At 34.0% G+C, this 16,721-nt stretch overlaps 1 pseudogene across 1 annotated transcript; it reads right to left on the reverse strand.

Annotated features, from left to right (window-relative positions):
* Positions 1-1,663: 1,663 nt before the first annotated feature.
* LOC147279910 (pentatricopeptide repeat-containing protein At2g29760, chloroplastic pseudogene) lies at positions 1,664-5,695 on the reverse strand (annotated as a pseudogene). Its single transcript, XR_015123533.1, has 3 exons — positions 3,615-5,695; positions 3,098-3,379; positions 1,664-1,962 (listed from the first exon to the last, which is right to left on the reverse strand). The product of XR_015123533.1 is annotated as a pentatricopeptide repeat-containing protein At2g29760, chloroplastic pseudogene (transcript).
* Between the last annotated feature and the right edge of the window lie 11,026 nt (positions 5,696-16,721).

Here is a 16,721-nt window from a genome sequence, read left to right on the forward strand (position 1 = left end):
AGGTTGGTAGAAAGGATAGATTGGAGAAGGTGGATATCATTCCCCTATTTTTTTTATAGTGATTTACAGTTTAGTCTGTTTTAGGTCATCTTTACACTAAAACATTAAAGGTCCATTTGGTTCGCGGAATTGAATTCTAGAGAAATCAATTCCTATGCATTTTCCAAGAGGATGGAAATGTAAGTTCTATTTCTGTGTTTGGTAATGCGGGGAAAGTAAACCAAGAAATACATTTTTATTTTCATTCCCATGTTTGATTTTTGCACAAATAGAAAATATAATAGGTAAACTATTCTTAAAATTTGGTCTGGTTGTCACATTGGCGTTTTCTATTCCAAAACTACCCATAATATCATCTTAAAATTAATGAGATTTTAATTGTGGGATTTATCCAAAAATATTAGGACAATATTATCCTAATATTAACCTAAAATATTGTCTAGTTGCCACGTTGGCATTTTCTATTTTAAAATTAATGAGAATTAAATTGTGAGAGTTAAATCTCACAATTATTAATTTAACGAAGTTAAATCCCAAAATTTATGGGTTGATATATTTCAATTGTATCAATTCGTGGGTTTGACACCTTGAAAATTTTTCAGGATTTAATTTGCGGTTATTTAAATTTTTGGGTGATACATGTAATTTTCTATGATTTTTGGAAATTTTAGGTGATTTAGAAATTATTCTCTTGTGTTTTTGAGGTCATATGGTCAAAGTGAGACCATAGTTAGAAAGTACTCGTCGATACGAATTCAAAAAAATTTGCATTCTGTCGAAGTTTGGGAGAAGATATTATAACTTTTTCAAGTTGGATAAACATTATTTCGATTTTCAGAGAATGATAAATTTGAGAAGTTGAGAATTTTTAGAAATATTTTGCATGTCAAAATATTAGTTTGAGGTCATAGATAAATTTTACTCAATGAGACGAGTCCGTAGGATTTTTAAGACTCTTGCATTACTTTTGGTGAATTTTATTTAAGTTTGTAGGAAATTATAAAATAGGAAAAAGAGAAATGCCGACGTGGACGCTGACAATGCCCATGTAGCGTGCCGCGGTTTGCCAACCACACTGACAGAGCGCCTACACTGCACTGACACAAGCCAAGGCTGGCACATCAAAACGAGCCGTCTGATCCACCCTCGGGACGCATTGGCTCGACTCAAACGCAAGCGCATGAAAGTCGCATATGCCGCATCACACCCAATCCCCTACATTTTAATCCTGGTTGTCCGCGTTCATTGAATAGCTTCTAATTTGGGCCATCCATCCAGAGATGCGGAAGAAAAAAGAAAAGAAAAAGGGAAGCCGCGCGAGCCACAACTACGTCGTTTTGGCTCCAGTAGCTTTGACCCGCCTTTGACTCGTCATTGATCTTGTGTTTTAGATGCAATCTGAGCCGTCCAAAATCCAATTAACCCAAAAAATTATTAAAGAGTTTAGATAAAATTGGTTTTCCCTAACCTATATATGCATTAAAGCTAACCAAAAAACAATTTACTATATCATGTGTTTCTTCCATATGTCCAAATTTATATTTAAACAAACTATTTCTTTATCATACAAATATCTTGACAAAATATAAAACCAACACTAATTTCATTTGAGTTACGACAACTAATGACTCATTAGCTTCTCCAACCACTGCCATTTGCTCTCGTTCAATAGTCTTTAGTTGAAGCCATGTCATTCCTCTCACATAATAGCATTTTGCCATGACTGGACAAAAACCTTTCTGATTAAACCTTTCTTCATACGAAACAGGAGGCGTGGATGGGCATCTAACTATTGTTGGTTGTCAAACCAAGTATAATGAACCATTTTCAAGGGCTGGGAGCAATATTGTGTCATGTATGTATGCTAACTCTGCTCAAATGCCTTAAAGAAGGTTTCATTAATGAAACTGCTGCTTGTTGCATCTGAAGGAACAAGGGTGAGGAGATTCCACAATGAATAACCTGAAATATCAATATCAATATCATTGTCAAATGCAGCCATTTTAGTTCCTAGAGAATCTGTCAAACTAGGTGGATTTTTATAAAATATAGAAAATGAGTACACTTCAAAGACTGCAATGATGGAACCACCATCATCATACACATCCAAGAAATTGTATTATCTGATATGCAGCAAGACGATCTCTATAGGTATTGAACTTCGCATAGTCTATGAGCAAACTAGATGACCTATATTAAGATATAGAATTGAAAATAACCACTCCTTTTCCATTTTTTAATAAATTATCAATGTTCTAATCCATTTTCACTGCATAAGAAAACAATCTACACTTTCTGAATCATGAAAGAACATGAGGACAAAGCATCACTATAAGTGTCATTGATCAGGCCATTTGAGGCCAAAACATAGGTCATATGGGTGCTTCACCTTGCAAACCAGTTCAACAGAACAGCCCCACATTCTTTGAATTGGAGCTATTTGTAAATTGCAAATGTGAAATATCAATCCTCATAGAGTCAATTCCTGATCATACTCATGGAATAATACTGGGGCAATTGACTGAATGAGATAGCAGGCAGTGCACTTAGCCAAACATTGACCGTAGTAGACATTACAATTAGGGCAGGGCCAATCACAGTTGATCCTTTAAAGGTTAAAATTGATATTTAAGATCCTTCTACTAACAGAACAATACCACCATCCTTCATTAGTTAGATAATTTACTTAAGCACCTAAGAAACTTATTAGGAACCTGAAAGTTCAATAAATTTTTATGGGTAAAATGATTAAAACAGAGCACCATGAGACAAGCTTCATGCATACTTTAAAAGAAAGGAAGCAACAAATGTACCAAAGAACATAGAAATTGTAGGAACCCTATTGACGGCCAAAAAAGCCATCTCAACAATTAACCCCTTTAATTCCATCATTGAATGTTCTAAACCACAAGCACAGATAAAAGTTATGCAAAAACCCAGAAAAAAATTAATAGAACATGGCAAAACCCAGAGAAAAACCCAAATCAAACTTTAGAGAGATTTAGATAGAAGATAGCTTGGCTTTAACTTTAAGGCAGAGAGATAAAGTGATTTTACAGGTTTGTATATATAGTAGAAAAAATTGAATGGTTTATACCTCTTTCAGTTGAGAAACTGCGGAAATGGGGGAAATAGAACTGTAGGACAAAGAGTTGGTGCAGAAGAATAGTCTAAAGTCAGCTTCAAAATCACTACCAGAGGCACCCCAAGGCATTGCAAGAAAAACATTTTGGACTCCACAAGTCCATTTTGTGCTTATCTCAACTTTCTGTTTGCTTCCTGGGATTAGATGTTCAAATTAAACACAATCATGATGTTTGAGGAATTCTGAGACATGAACACCATCTCAGCTGGAAACATGCATTAACGGATTTCCAAACTGTCAATCAAATCATGGTTTTGGTCAGCTTCTAAAAGGTTCATGAATGTATTATTGTATTCCATTTCTGAAGCAAGAATTTTCAACTTATGATTCAAATCCAATATAGCACCTACGGGTACATAAGCAATGCATTTGGTTCGAAATAAATTAGATTGATTTTTTGATCAAACGTACCATGTGAAATCTTCTATCACGGTCATTTAAAAATTTTCATTTCTTTAGAAATTAGAACCTGTTCTGTTTCATAGCTTTGACAACATGGTTGAAGAGGGAAGTTTGCGTGAGAACTTGAAATACTCATCTGAATATGGTTGATGAAAACAGTGCCCTTACATTATCTCACACATTTGATGAATGTAAAACTAAGCTCCCTTTTATCACCAATAATCTCCGCAGGAACAGTACCCATCTTTAAAATGATGGAATCGATTCAAGTCTCTTACAATTATCTCTCGTCCGTAGATTCTAGATATGAACTTGGCAACTGTGTGGCAATCTCCGCAGATTCGAAGGTTCTTCGTCACATGAAGAACTACTCCTGGACTAGTATTAAGAAGTCCAAAAGCAATGGCCAGTTTTTCACTGTGGGTGGTAAGGTTATATTCTTTCTCCTCTTCACTAATATCATGCAAAACAAAGCTAGTGTCAGGTACATAACCAGCTGCTTTAATCTTCTCTGGTAACGCCTCCAATAACACATAAATTTCCTTTGCTTGAGGGTGAGATGTATCTCCACCAAGAAACAGATGGACTTTCCCATTGATCTCTATCCAACTGCATCCAGGACTCTTCTTCATGCCATGAGATTTTAAAAGAACTCTCAAGTTGTCCACTTCCTTCCACATGCCAACTTCAGCATATATATTTGATAGCAGGACATAGTTGCCAGTGTTGTCTGGTTCTAAGATGAATAGCTTTCTAGCTGCAATTTCGGCAATTTCCAAATTGTGGTGGCTTCGACAAGCCGATAACAATGCACCCCAAATGCTTGGCCCTGCTTGCATGGGCATTTTATTTATAAGATCTTTTGCTTCCACCAGTCGCCCTGCACGACCCAATAGATCAACAACACAAGCATAATGTTCAACTCTTGGTTCGACAGAGTATACAGTCTTCATGCAATTAAAGTATTTTAAGCCAACATCAACAAACCCCGAATGGCTGCATCCAGATAGCAATCCCGTGAATGTGATGTTATCAGGTTGAATCCCAGCTCTGATCATGTTCTCAAAAGTGGACAAAGTTTCTGATCCACGTCCATGGGAGGCATAAGCTGTTATCATAGAGTTCCAAGCAACCAAATTCTTCTCATTTTGACCTATTCTATCGAAACACTGACGAGCATCAGAAAGGCTCCCACATTTAGCATACATTGCCAGGAGCGCTGTCTGTATGGAAGCATTAGAATCCAAACCAATCCTAGTAGCAAAATTATGAATTTGTCTCCCACGCTTAAGGGCAGCTGAATGTGCACATGCTGGAAGAACACTCATTATCGTCACCCAGTTGGGCTTAATCGCTGAGTCTTCTTTCAACATCTCATCAAATAAACTCAACGCTTGCTCAGCAAGCCCATTTTGAGTGTATCCTGATATCATAGCAGTCCAAGAAACAATATTTTTGCACGACATTTTTCCAAACAAATCCTCAGCAAAAAAAATCACACCGTCTTTCATGTACCCCGCAATCAATGCATTCCAAGATGAAACATCTCTCACAGTCATTTTATCAAACAACTTACGGGCATCACTTATCTCTCCACATTTGACATACACATCAATCAAAGAAGTTGCGACATACATATCAAATTCCAACCCAGTTCTCGAACTCAACCCATGAATACATTTTCCTATCCAAATGCTGGACAAGTCCGCACAGGACTTAAGAACAAAAGGGTACGTAAAATGATCACCCTTAAGGCCTAAACAATGCATTTGGCCATAAATTTGCGTAGTTTTCTCTGAGCAGCCATGAAGAGTATATGCCCGAATAATTGAATTATACAAAAGCAAAGATGGGTTGTTTACTCTATGAAAGATAGTAACGGCCGAGTGAAGATCACCGGAACTGGCATACATTGCAACCATCTTGGCACCAAGGAAGGCATCGGGTTCGAGCCCACGTAGGGCCATGTGAGCGTGGACTTGTTGGCCTAGTTTCAACAGGTTCTGGCCAGTCAAGAACTGAAAAATTGGTGCGTAGTAAGAGATGCGAGGTGGGTCTTGGGATAGTAGTGGTTTTAAGAGGGAACGCATAATTGTTGCGCACGGTCAGAGGACTCAGAGCAATGGAGCAGTGCATTTGGGCGGTGAGAATTCTGATCTTTTGTCCAATGTAATATTGGAAAGCTTTACTTCAAGCATGAAACTCTCTCTGGTCTTGGTAAATCTGCCTGGCTTTTATATACCTCTTTTTGTGCATAATTTATATAACTTTTATCTTCCTGGTTTGGTTTCTTGATTAATCTGTTTTTTTTTTTTTTCCCTGGAGTTGTCATTTAACTGATTTATTTGTTTTTTTTTTTTTTTACTCTTTATAATTGCTATTGAAGTCTTTCTAGTTTATTCTTGTGTAGTTTTGTCTGTATCTGAAAATTGTCAATCCATCACTATTAAATGGCTTGTTTGGGAGTATTTTTGTAGGAAGCACTTTCGTTAAAAAGGCATAATTTTTTTTTGAAAAAAATCTAAGTACTTATTGCATTTGTTTCTTGACTGTTCTCTTTCAACACTGTTTATGAAAAAAAAAATATTAATATTTGGTGTTTATTCTTTACACCAGTAAAAAATAGAGTTCAAATTCTGATTGTGGTATAGATGATAATTTTTTTGATTATTTTCTTTGGCCAATTATCATTCTTGAAGGTAAGGGTCCCCTGTTTGACATTATACAGTTTGGGCTCATCTTTCATAGATGTTTTTTGCGATGGTTTTTATCTCTCATATTTAAATTACAATTGAATCTTGGTGGACTATTTCATTGCTTATTTCTCATACTCTTTTGGCCTGCTTCATCGTTTACTTCATATTTCACTGTTGAACTTTGAGGTTAATTTAGAAGTCATATGGGATGAAATTCTGGTGATCAACAATTCAAGATATTGTTCAGTTGTCCATTGTGTTAGCAGAGTGACAGAGCATTGGCTTAGATACTTTTGAGTAGGGGAAGGTCAAAGGTGGGCTTCCATAAGAGAAAGAAAAATGATAAGACAATTTAGAAAAAAAAAAATGAAATTGAACAAATTTAGATGTTTTTATTTTATTAAAGAGGTATTCTAAAGCTTCAGCTTATTCTTTTAGTTGTTAACGAAGAAGATAAAATATCTCATGAAAATGTGAGAAGTCTTGTGTTCTTGTGTTGTTCCCTTCTTGTTTAGTAAATCTGACATCTAATGCCATGGTGTAAACCCAGCATGTAGTATAATGGGTTTTGATATTTATCTTATGCATTTGCTGATCAGTGCCTGACTTTTTGGAAACCCGGGCGAAAATATGAAATGGGCCGTTTATACACGTACAATCTTAGTTTTACCAAAAAAAAAAAATATTATAAATTTTTATAGAGATGTTTTTCATTTGTTTTTTCTTGAAAATTGATAATTTAATCATAAAAAATAAAATAGTGTCATAATTTGTACAACCTTTGAACAATAAATAATTAAAGTTACAGGGCCTTGATCATGAATAACTTACATCAATAATTGTCAAATAGTCACCATTTGGGTTTATAATGGTTTAACATTTAGTAGAATTTTTTGGGGTTTATAATTGTTTGTAACTATTTGAGGGTGCCTAAAATTTTTGGGGTTTATAGTCACCATTTGAGTTTGGTGATTTTTACGACTTAGCTTGAAGTTGACCATCAAGAAAATTTTGAGTTGAATTTGGTCTATTTATGTAAAGTTCATGATCACAAGCGTTTTGACTCAAACTGCACACAAATCAAAATAAATAGAATTTCCAAAAAAATTAAAAATAATTGTAATTTTATTTGAAGTATATATAAGTATTATTCACTACAATAATTTACATGAATTAGTGCAAATGGCTTGCATGTGGAATTTAAAACTTGTATATAGGATATTCAATTCCACCAATGTCACTTTCAAATTAAAATATAAAGGAAAATATTTTGATCTTTTTCGTCAAAGGAAAATATGATGATCGATTGACCATTATATAATTTAAAAAAAAATATTTTGATTTAAATTTAAAAGACATTTATTTCCTTTTTAGGTTTAAGTTGGAGTCATTGTTATTGGTACGTAGATAATTGTTCAAATGAGAACGTTCATGCACAATATAGTCTAACTCTTAAAAAATTAGACAGCTGGTTCACTTTAATTTTGAAAATTGCATTTTGTCGCACAATAACATGCGTAATTAATTACTTTAATATGATAATTATACACATAAAATTTTATTATATGTTAATATGCATTTTATAAAAAAAAATAACGAAATAGATAAAACACCAAGACATATAAGAAAGAAATGCATATATTGCCCGCATCTCCAAGACAAATTTGGTGCTTTTATATGAAAACAATTACTTCTTTGGTGTTTCATCCAATCTACTAATTTTTTTTTTTGGGTACAAACATGGCCTAAAGGTATGGGGAGTGGAGTCAAGAATCAAACATGGGCCTCAATACGGGGATAAATGCACTTTAACGTTGGAGCTACGTACGTAGAAGCCCCCATAAATGGCCCACAATAATCGACTTGGCTTGGTTGGTGAAACATATATATTTTTAAATATTGATGTGATTGACTTAATTTTTCAATTTGAATATGATGAAATCATATCTACCTAATTATATAAAATTTATAATTGCAATATGAAATATCTCAATAGTAGATACGATTATTAATTGTATTTTCATAATTTTACTGGAACTTAATTTTTTAATATGATGAAATCATATCCACCTAATTATATCAAATCTATCAATGAGATATGGAATATTTCAATAGTGGATACGATTATTATCACATTACCATAATAATTCTGAAACTCTATTTTGAATTCACTATAAATTAATTAGGATGGTATGCTTGGTCAGGCATTAGAAAATAGTCAATTCATAACAAGGAGCCAATTGAAACAAGAGAGGTTTGAGGTCCCCATTAAATTTATTTGGGTGTTAGTGAAGTTTTGACAATCCTTGGCATGCATGTTTCCGTTCCAAAGTATGTTTTATTTATTTCATTTGCTCACTCAATCTTAATTCTATTTTTTCTCTCTAGGCTTCCCTTAAGTTTTTTTATATACAATGTTTTATATGTGTTCTCAAATACTTACACAACATAGCTTTTATATATGATTATCTATACTAGCACAATTTTACGGTAGATATATGTTATAGTAGTTATCAACAGTCCCCAATTGATGCAAGAATTATATTAAAAATTTAGATTACAAATTAATTTGCAAGATGTCAAAAGTGAGGTTCATTTGATCTACTCATTTTTTCCTTTTTTTTTTTTTGCTTGCTAACATATCTACTTATTTTCTCAATGCAGCAATCTTGCTTGGAAGACTTTTTGAAAATGATCATGAGAAAAGTCTCATTTAAAATTATGAATATACATATAGAGAATGCATGTGGACATTCAAATTCAATCGATCGGATCAATGATTTACCAGATTATCGGACTATATATAAACCAATATATATGGTATGTTTAATGTATATATCTCTTAATTATCTTGGGAAACAACGTCCTCTTTTGCATTTATTTTTTTCTTCCAAACCTTTTGTAGTTATTATAATTATATATTTACTTTAACTAGCTCTTGTGCAATTAAGCAGGCAAATAACCATCCTCCACATAATCACCCAAGAGCTGCACCAACCAGTGGTACAACAAAATGACTTGGTGCTTGTGATGGAGCAACAAAATAAGGAAGGTCTTGATCAAATCCAAATTGCATAGCTACTCTATGCGGAAGGTACTGCTCAATTGTACCACCAAGTCCAGCTAGCTAACTCACTCACCTTCAAGCATCTGGCAAATGACAGTGATTCATCATCCAAAACAGAATCAATCAATACCCACATTTCCTCTTCAGGGTAGTATTTAGGAAAATCTATAATTCTTTTGAATTGGCAAGGAATAAGGATTTGATCTTAATCATTCATGTGATATATAAACAGTGTATATATTTATTCGTGAAATAGTACATATTGGCGAGATTACCTGAGGGGTATGATCCCTTTGTCACCTCCATTGAAGTAAGAATAGAATTGGTTTATATTGATGAATTCTTTGTAACTAGCAATCCACTTTTTATAATACTGTGGAAGAATTCCACCTGCAAAACTCTCAGCAGTTGCCACTCCATCAACACTATCAAAAGATACAAAGTCATATATGAATATCCATAAATACAAAAGTCATAAGTGTCAATTTTTAGCCAATAATTCATTATTAGCTTGGGTAAGGGCTAGCAAATTAAGCAAAGACCAGAAACCCGATCTTCACCAACTTATATAGTACGTCATCAATAATTGGGTGGTACCCGAAACAACACCATATACCTTTGTATTATGCCAGGGTATCCTTGAGATTCTGGAGTTCGAGCCACAAACCATAAAAATTAAGTCATTGTCCCTCTTCATATACAGTCACATGATTTTTTACTTCTTCGATAGATACTCACATTATTTGAACCTATAATATATAAAGGTAAAAAATTTAGGGGCTCTATATATTTGGAGGCTCGAGGAGATCGCCTACCTCACCCATAGTCAAGGACGGCCTGACCAGTCCTAAGAACTAGGAGGCCTTGTTAAAAATCCAAGTTGAGACCCTTTTTCAATAAAAGAAAACAATAATAAAAAATATTTGGACAAGACATATTACCCAGACAAATCAAAAGCAATCTTTCTCCACAAAGAGGCCAATACTGTCTTACAAAATTGTTTGTAAACAAAAATTACTTCAACAAAAAAAGCAACAAAATACATATATGTATATCCAAAACAAGAGAAACATAGAGAAAAGTAGAATGTAAACTGTAAACATGGTTTTTATTAAGGATTTTTTACAAGTTACCCACCTGAATTATGACTCCGTTTGCACTTCACCACCTAACATTTCTTTTTTACTCAATGTGGCACCTTAATTTTAAAAAATTTGCAATGTCACACCTCCGTCCAATTTTGTCAAAAGATATTCATGTGTGCCGCATGTGACCTCTTTTTAAAGGTCATTTTGAATCTCATGACATTTATTTAGGAATTCTTCTATTCATACTCTAAAATATTCTCTCCACACCCGTAAATTTATAATAGGGATTAATGCCATTTTGCTCCCCAGACTATGACACTTGTATCAGTTTGCTCCCCAGACTATTAATTTAGAAAAATAAGGACCTTGACTTTGTCAATTTAGCCAATTTAGGATATTCCGTCAATTTATCAAGCAAAATTTAGCAACAAATAAAAGAGGAAAAAATATGCATGAGAAAAAAATGATAAGATCTAATTGGAAGGGACCATTTTGCCCTCAAAGATTTGGATAAAAAATGTGTAAAGTGACAAAAAAACCTCAATTGGCAAAATTGAAAAAGTCAGAGTCCTTAATTTTCCAAATTAGAAGTCTGGGGAGCAAACTGATACAAGTGTTATAGTCGGGGGAGCAAAATGGCATTAATCCCTTTATAATATTACCCACAAATCAGAATTTTTCAAAAAAAGAAAAAAAAAACACAGCAGCAAACTCATCGCCTCAGCATCCTCCCTTCGCTCATCGATGAATGCTGATGCTTAAATATACCAATAAAATCTTCAGATATTGATACTCAACAAAACATCAATTTGATGTCTAACAATGTTTGGTTGCAGGAGTTCTGGTGGAGTCAAGGTACCATAATTTTTCTTTAAAATTTTATGATACATATTTTTTTTTTTACTCATTGAAGGTTAGCAAAAAATGTACATATGCAAGTGAAAGTGTTTTATTCTTTATACCAAACAAATAAGTAAAGCGTACTCTCAGTATCATGTTTATTTTAGTCAATATACACAACTACTACACTTTTAACATTAAATTTTACCAAACACTTAGACACTGATTTGAATTCTCACAGCACTTCTAAAATACAGTTTACCAAATGCTTAGCTGTTTTATTTTACAGCTGATTATTTTCACAGCACAGCTGAAAGTGATTATTGTTAAAGTCACAACAATACCAAACTAGGCCTTAGAACCCTTAAAAGCGCTTTTGGGTTATAAAAGCATTTAGAAGTGCTTCCTGGTAGGTGCTTATTTAGGAAGTGCGCGCTTCTAAGTACATTAATAAGAAACACTTGGATTTTTTTAAAAAAAATTTATGTATTTCTAAAAAAAAATGCTTCTAGTGAAAGCACTATTGAGTAAAAGCGCTTCGTGCAAAAGCACTCCCAAATAGCCCAATTTGTTTTGAAAAAAATCCAAGTGCGTGAATGTACTTGGAAGGAAGTGCTTCACCAGAAAGCACTTTTAAGTGCTTTTATAACCCAAAAATGCTTTTATTTTTTTCTGCCAAACACAAGCAAAAACGCTTTTGACTATTTAATGGTTGCCTTTTCTCATGCTAAGCATCCCAAAGTGCTTAGAAGCCGGTAGCTATGTTTATGCATCTATGAGTAACATAGAGTATAATAAAGTAGATGACAACATGTATGCCTATTCATGCCGAGCTTTTCTATGCATAATGAATCAATCACATATACCATGTGTTGGAATTGACACTTAAAATTCAATGTTAACCTTCTTACTAAGGAAAAATTAATTAATAATGACAATCTTTGGTCAATTAAGAAATTTACAATAGAAGAGAAAATTCTTCCTTTTGCCACATTTTGCTCAAAGGGTTGAAGGGAAATATAGTGGATCAAGCTTTTTGCAAGGGACAACTTGATCCTATTCAACTTTATTAAAAATAGAAGGAAAAAATTAGAGTTTAGTCCTTCTAATATTTCTTATTTAGAAAAAAACCTTATGAATTTTTTTTTCTAAATAAAGCCCTTATTTTTTTTTTAAATAAAGTCATTTAGCCATTGCCTTGTCAAAGAAATATGTCATTATTTTTTTTAGGGTTAAATACATCTTTGGTCCACGAACTTTGAACGGTTTTTCAATTTGGTCCACCAATTTTAAAACGTGACAAAAATAACCCCGAATTATTCAATTTGTGTCAATCCAGGATCTTCCGTCCAAATATTTAACGGAGGCTGACGTGGCCGTCAAACGCTGATGTGGCGTACTGGATGTGCACCACGTGTCACTTCTTTTATTTTATTTTTGGATTTTTTCTATTTTCCTATTTTTGTAAACTTTAAAACTTAATTAAAAATAGCTTCGGACTCATAAAAATACACGAAAAATTTCTACGACCTCCTCTTGACTAGTACTAATTTATTATGGGGCCAAATTATCAATTTGTGCTCTGAGAGTTTCCAAAAAATTTGGGAAGTCCAAATTCATTTCTAAAAAATTAAAATAAAAAATTTATTTTCCTCTCAGACCGAGAGGTCTTTTGGGTAGCAAGTGTTCACGAGAAAGGTAGTGTTAGTTTTTAGAAGACCAACAGTACAAACTTCGTATTTTTTGGAGTTCGGGAGATTATTCTATGAATTTCCAAAGAATCTAAAGTATTTTAATTTTCTAGAAATAAATTTGGACTTCCCAAATTTTCTGGAAACACTTAGAGGGAAAATTGGTAGTTTGACCCAATATTAAATTAGTACTAGTCAAGAGGAGTTCGTATGAATTTTCCGTGTATTTTTATGAGTCAGGAGCTATTTTTAATTAGTTTTTAAAGTTTATAAAAATAGGAAAATAGAAAAAATCCAAAAATAAAATAAAAGAGGTGACACATGGTGTACATCCAGCGCGCCACGTCAACGTTTAACGGCCACGTCAGCCTCCGTTAGATATTTGTACGGAAGATCTTGGATTGACACAAATTAGATAATTTGGGGTTATTTTTGTCACGTTTTAAAATTGGTGGACCAAATTGAGGAACTGCCTAAAGTTCATGGATAAAAAATGTATTTAACCCTTTTTTAAAATTTTTTGAAAGTATAGGGTACGAGTTCACCTCATACCTTTCTAGGGTATAAAATGAGGTTTGTGGAGGCTGCATGTTAGGTTTTAATTATAGGATTTTGGGCTCAAAATTAAAATCTAATATAAAGCCGACAAACCAGGACTTGAGGAAGAAGTAAAAATGGACTGCCAAACACTCGAAAATGGTAGTCGAGCGCTCGATGCCTGCTATGTGTGAAAAAAATTGAAACTAATGAACCAATATTATGTAATATGGAATGGTTACAATATTGTTGGACTTTAGTTACAATATTATTAGACTTTACTTAGAATTTTAAAAACCATAAGGTTTTAGTCAATAAATTATAAAATTAAAGTACCTGGATGAAATTCCACTTTTCAACAGGCCCTCATTACTTGTAATTTCATTGTTGGCAATGTAAGCTTACAGGTAGGATATGGTCATATATACTTCCTCTTTTCATCTTAAATTGTGTTTATACAGTTTAGGTAGTGATATATCTTACTTTCCCCTCTGATTCTTTGACTTCACAAATTTGCAAATAGAACCAGAATCACAAACAAGGCTTTTGGATGCTACTATGAATATGGAAGGAGTTTTGTTGGCTGGAGTTCCTCGAGCTAGTGGATTTGATGCGGTATTTGTTGTTAGAGCTCATTCAATGTATTGGCCTTGTTAGTTAGAGAAGATCCTCATGGTGTTAGTTTAGAGAGTGCTGATCCACGAATCAAGGAAATTACTTCATCCATTTCCTCAGTTCATATTTAATAAGCTCGTATTCTTCACTTTTATGTGATAATTTATGACAGTTTATAGACTTGTGAAAAATGCGATTTGTAAGAGGAATTGTATTAGAGTGTTGATATTATAGGTCAAGGAAAAGTACCTATCACCAACAAATTCAATTAGGCTTTTATCTGCCTTAATTTCCATGAACAATTGTACAGTAAAGAAAGTTGCTCATTACAAAAAGAATAAGAGCCATTTACTTAAACTATTCTGGAGATCCCTATGCCATCTTCTTGTTCTTTAATTTCAATTATCTGTAGGCTCCTTCAGAAAAAATTTGAGGAATATGTTACTGAGTTATTGATGTGCATTTTATTCATTAGGCATTGCGACTACAACAAAAACGTCGTGTATTGCTAAAATGACTGTATTAGCCATGTCTTTGCTCGACGACTTTAATAAGGGCCCACGCAGTAGAGGGTAGAGATCTCCTATTCCCAAATTCTCAGTCCTTCGTTGTCCCTTCTCACAAATTTTGAGGGTCTTTTCGTAATTTTGTTTTACTTAAAAAAAAAAAGATTTTTTTTTCTCAAAATATGTGAGAGGGGACAAGGATTTGGGGACAAGAGATCCCAACCCAGCCGCAGATGGCACACACCATAAGCCCATTCAACTTGAACAACTTCCTTGAAGCCCACCTTCAATGCCCCACATTGGGTCACAGGCCCGCGTTACTGAGCCCGGAAATCTAACTCCGGATGATTTGAATATATCAACAATGAGACCTACGCATATTTGTTCAATGTGAGATGAGATCAAGGGTTTAAATTTCGATTTGAGGGGGGGTCGAAATCAAAATGTATAATCGTCGATTTTTCGTGATAATTTCGCTGAAAGAAATGAGATTTGACTGTTATACTTTATAGTTGCATGTTCTAAAACACATACATTGGTCTGCCATGAAAAACGATATGAGATCAACTAGTGCAGCAACAAGGAAACTAGAATTCTGCACAACAATGAAATAAAGAAAACAGAGCTCTTCTCTCACAATCTGATCCCTTAGTCTCTGATTCTAGATGGGGTGAATATTACTTTTGAGAATGTATTGATCGTTTGGAGAGGGACCTCTATTTATATGCTTCACAGCAAGAGTCATTCCCATCAAGGAGTACTTGTGTGTCCTTATGCAATACTAATAGTTAATCAATCCTAAGTCCACAAGAAAATGGGAATCCTTATGATATTTGGTATTGCAGCTGAAAATTTATGGCATACAAAGACCAAAACTCTAGCTGGTTTAAGTTCCTAATCAAACACTGCATCCCTTTATTCCTAATGTGATTAGAAGACCAACACTTTATGGTTTAAGACAACAATAAGTCTTACATTCTCCCACTTGGTCAAATAATCACTGAGGCTTTGTGTTGATTACTTTAATGGCCGTGTTGATTACTTTAATGGCTATGTTGAAACTTAACCCAACTACATTTCTCTGTCAAGCCACTGTCAAGATTGAAGATTAGATATGGAACCATCAAGGCACATTGAGCATTATCATTCAAGGTCTTTATAATCACACATATCTATTTTCAAAAACACATGTGGCATCCGTTAAGACCAGGATCACAGAATCAAAACAAACATTCATAAGTCCTCTTGAGAGATTACTAAGATCTCCTTTAGATAGAAAATGAAAGTTGGCTCTTTTATGAATCCATATGTGCTACAGCTACCTTATTTTGCTAGCTATGCTGGATAGACACACCTTACTTTATTCATTTGCCAATTATATCAAATATGAAATCATATTGGTAAAAAAATTATAGTTTAGAAACATAATATCAATATTAAATGAAACATGTTACTAAACAATAACCAACTACTCTGTCAGCAAAACTTAGAACAAAAATAAACAAGATGTGAGACACAACTCCCACTAATCTAACACATCATCAAAACCACTCAACAACCCCATGCTCTTTACATGCTTGTGAAAAGCTGCATTAGGAAGCCCTTTATTAAGTGGATCAGCAATCATTGAACTTGTATCAATGTGTTCGAGTTTGGTATACCCTTGTTTAACCTTTTCTCTAACCAGCAGATATTTAAGGTCCAAATGCTTAGTCCCTGAAGATCTTTTGTTGTTCTTAGTAAAGAAGATTGCAGCGCTATTGTCATTCCACAACTGAATGAGCCTTTCAATCGAATCAACCGCTTTCAAGCTTGCAATGAAATTTTTCAACCACACTGCATGCACAGTGGCTTCATATATAGCATTCAATAAACTTTGCTTGCATTGTTGATGAAGCCACTAAATGTTTTTTGACACTCTTCCAAGACACTGCACCTCCTCCAAACATGAAAACGAAACTTGAGGTCGATTTGAGTGAATCCACACATCCTGCAAAATCAGCATTTGCAAATCCTATCAACTCTAAACTTTCACTTCTTTTGTATACCAGTTTGTAATACTTTGTTCTCTGTAAGTACCTCATGACTTTCTTGCCAGCCACCTAATGTGCTTGGCCTGGATTGGACTGAAATC

The sequence above is a fragment of the Dryas octopetala genome, chromosome 7 (assembly GCF_963921425.1).
Source record: "Dryas octopetala chromosome 7, drDryOcto1.1, whole genome shotgun sequence".
NCBI classification, from domain to species: Eukaryota; Viridiplantae; Streptophyta; class Magnoliopsida; order Rosales; family Rosaceae; genus Dryas; species Dryas octopetala.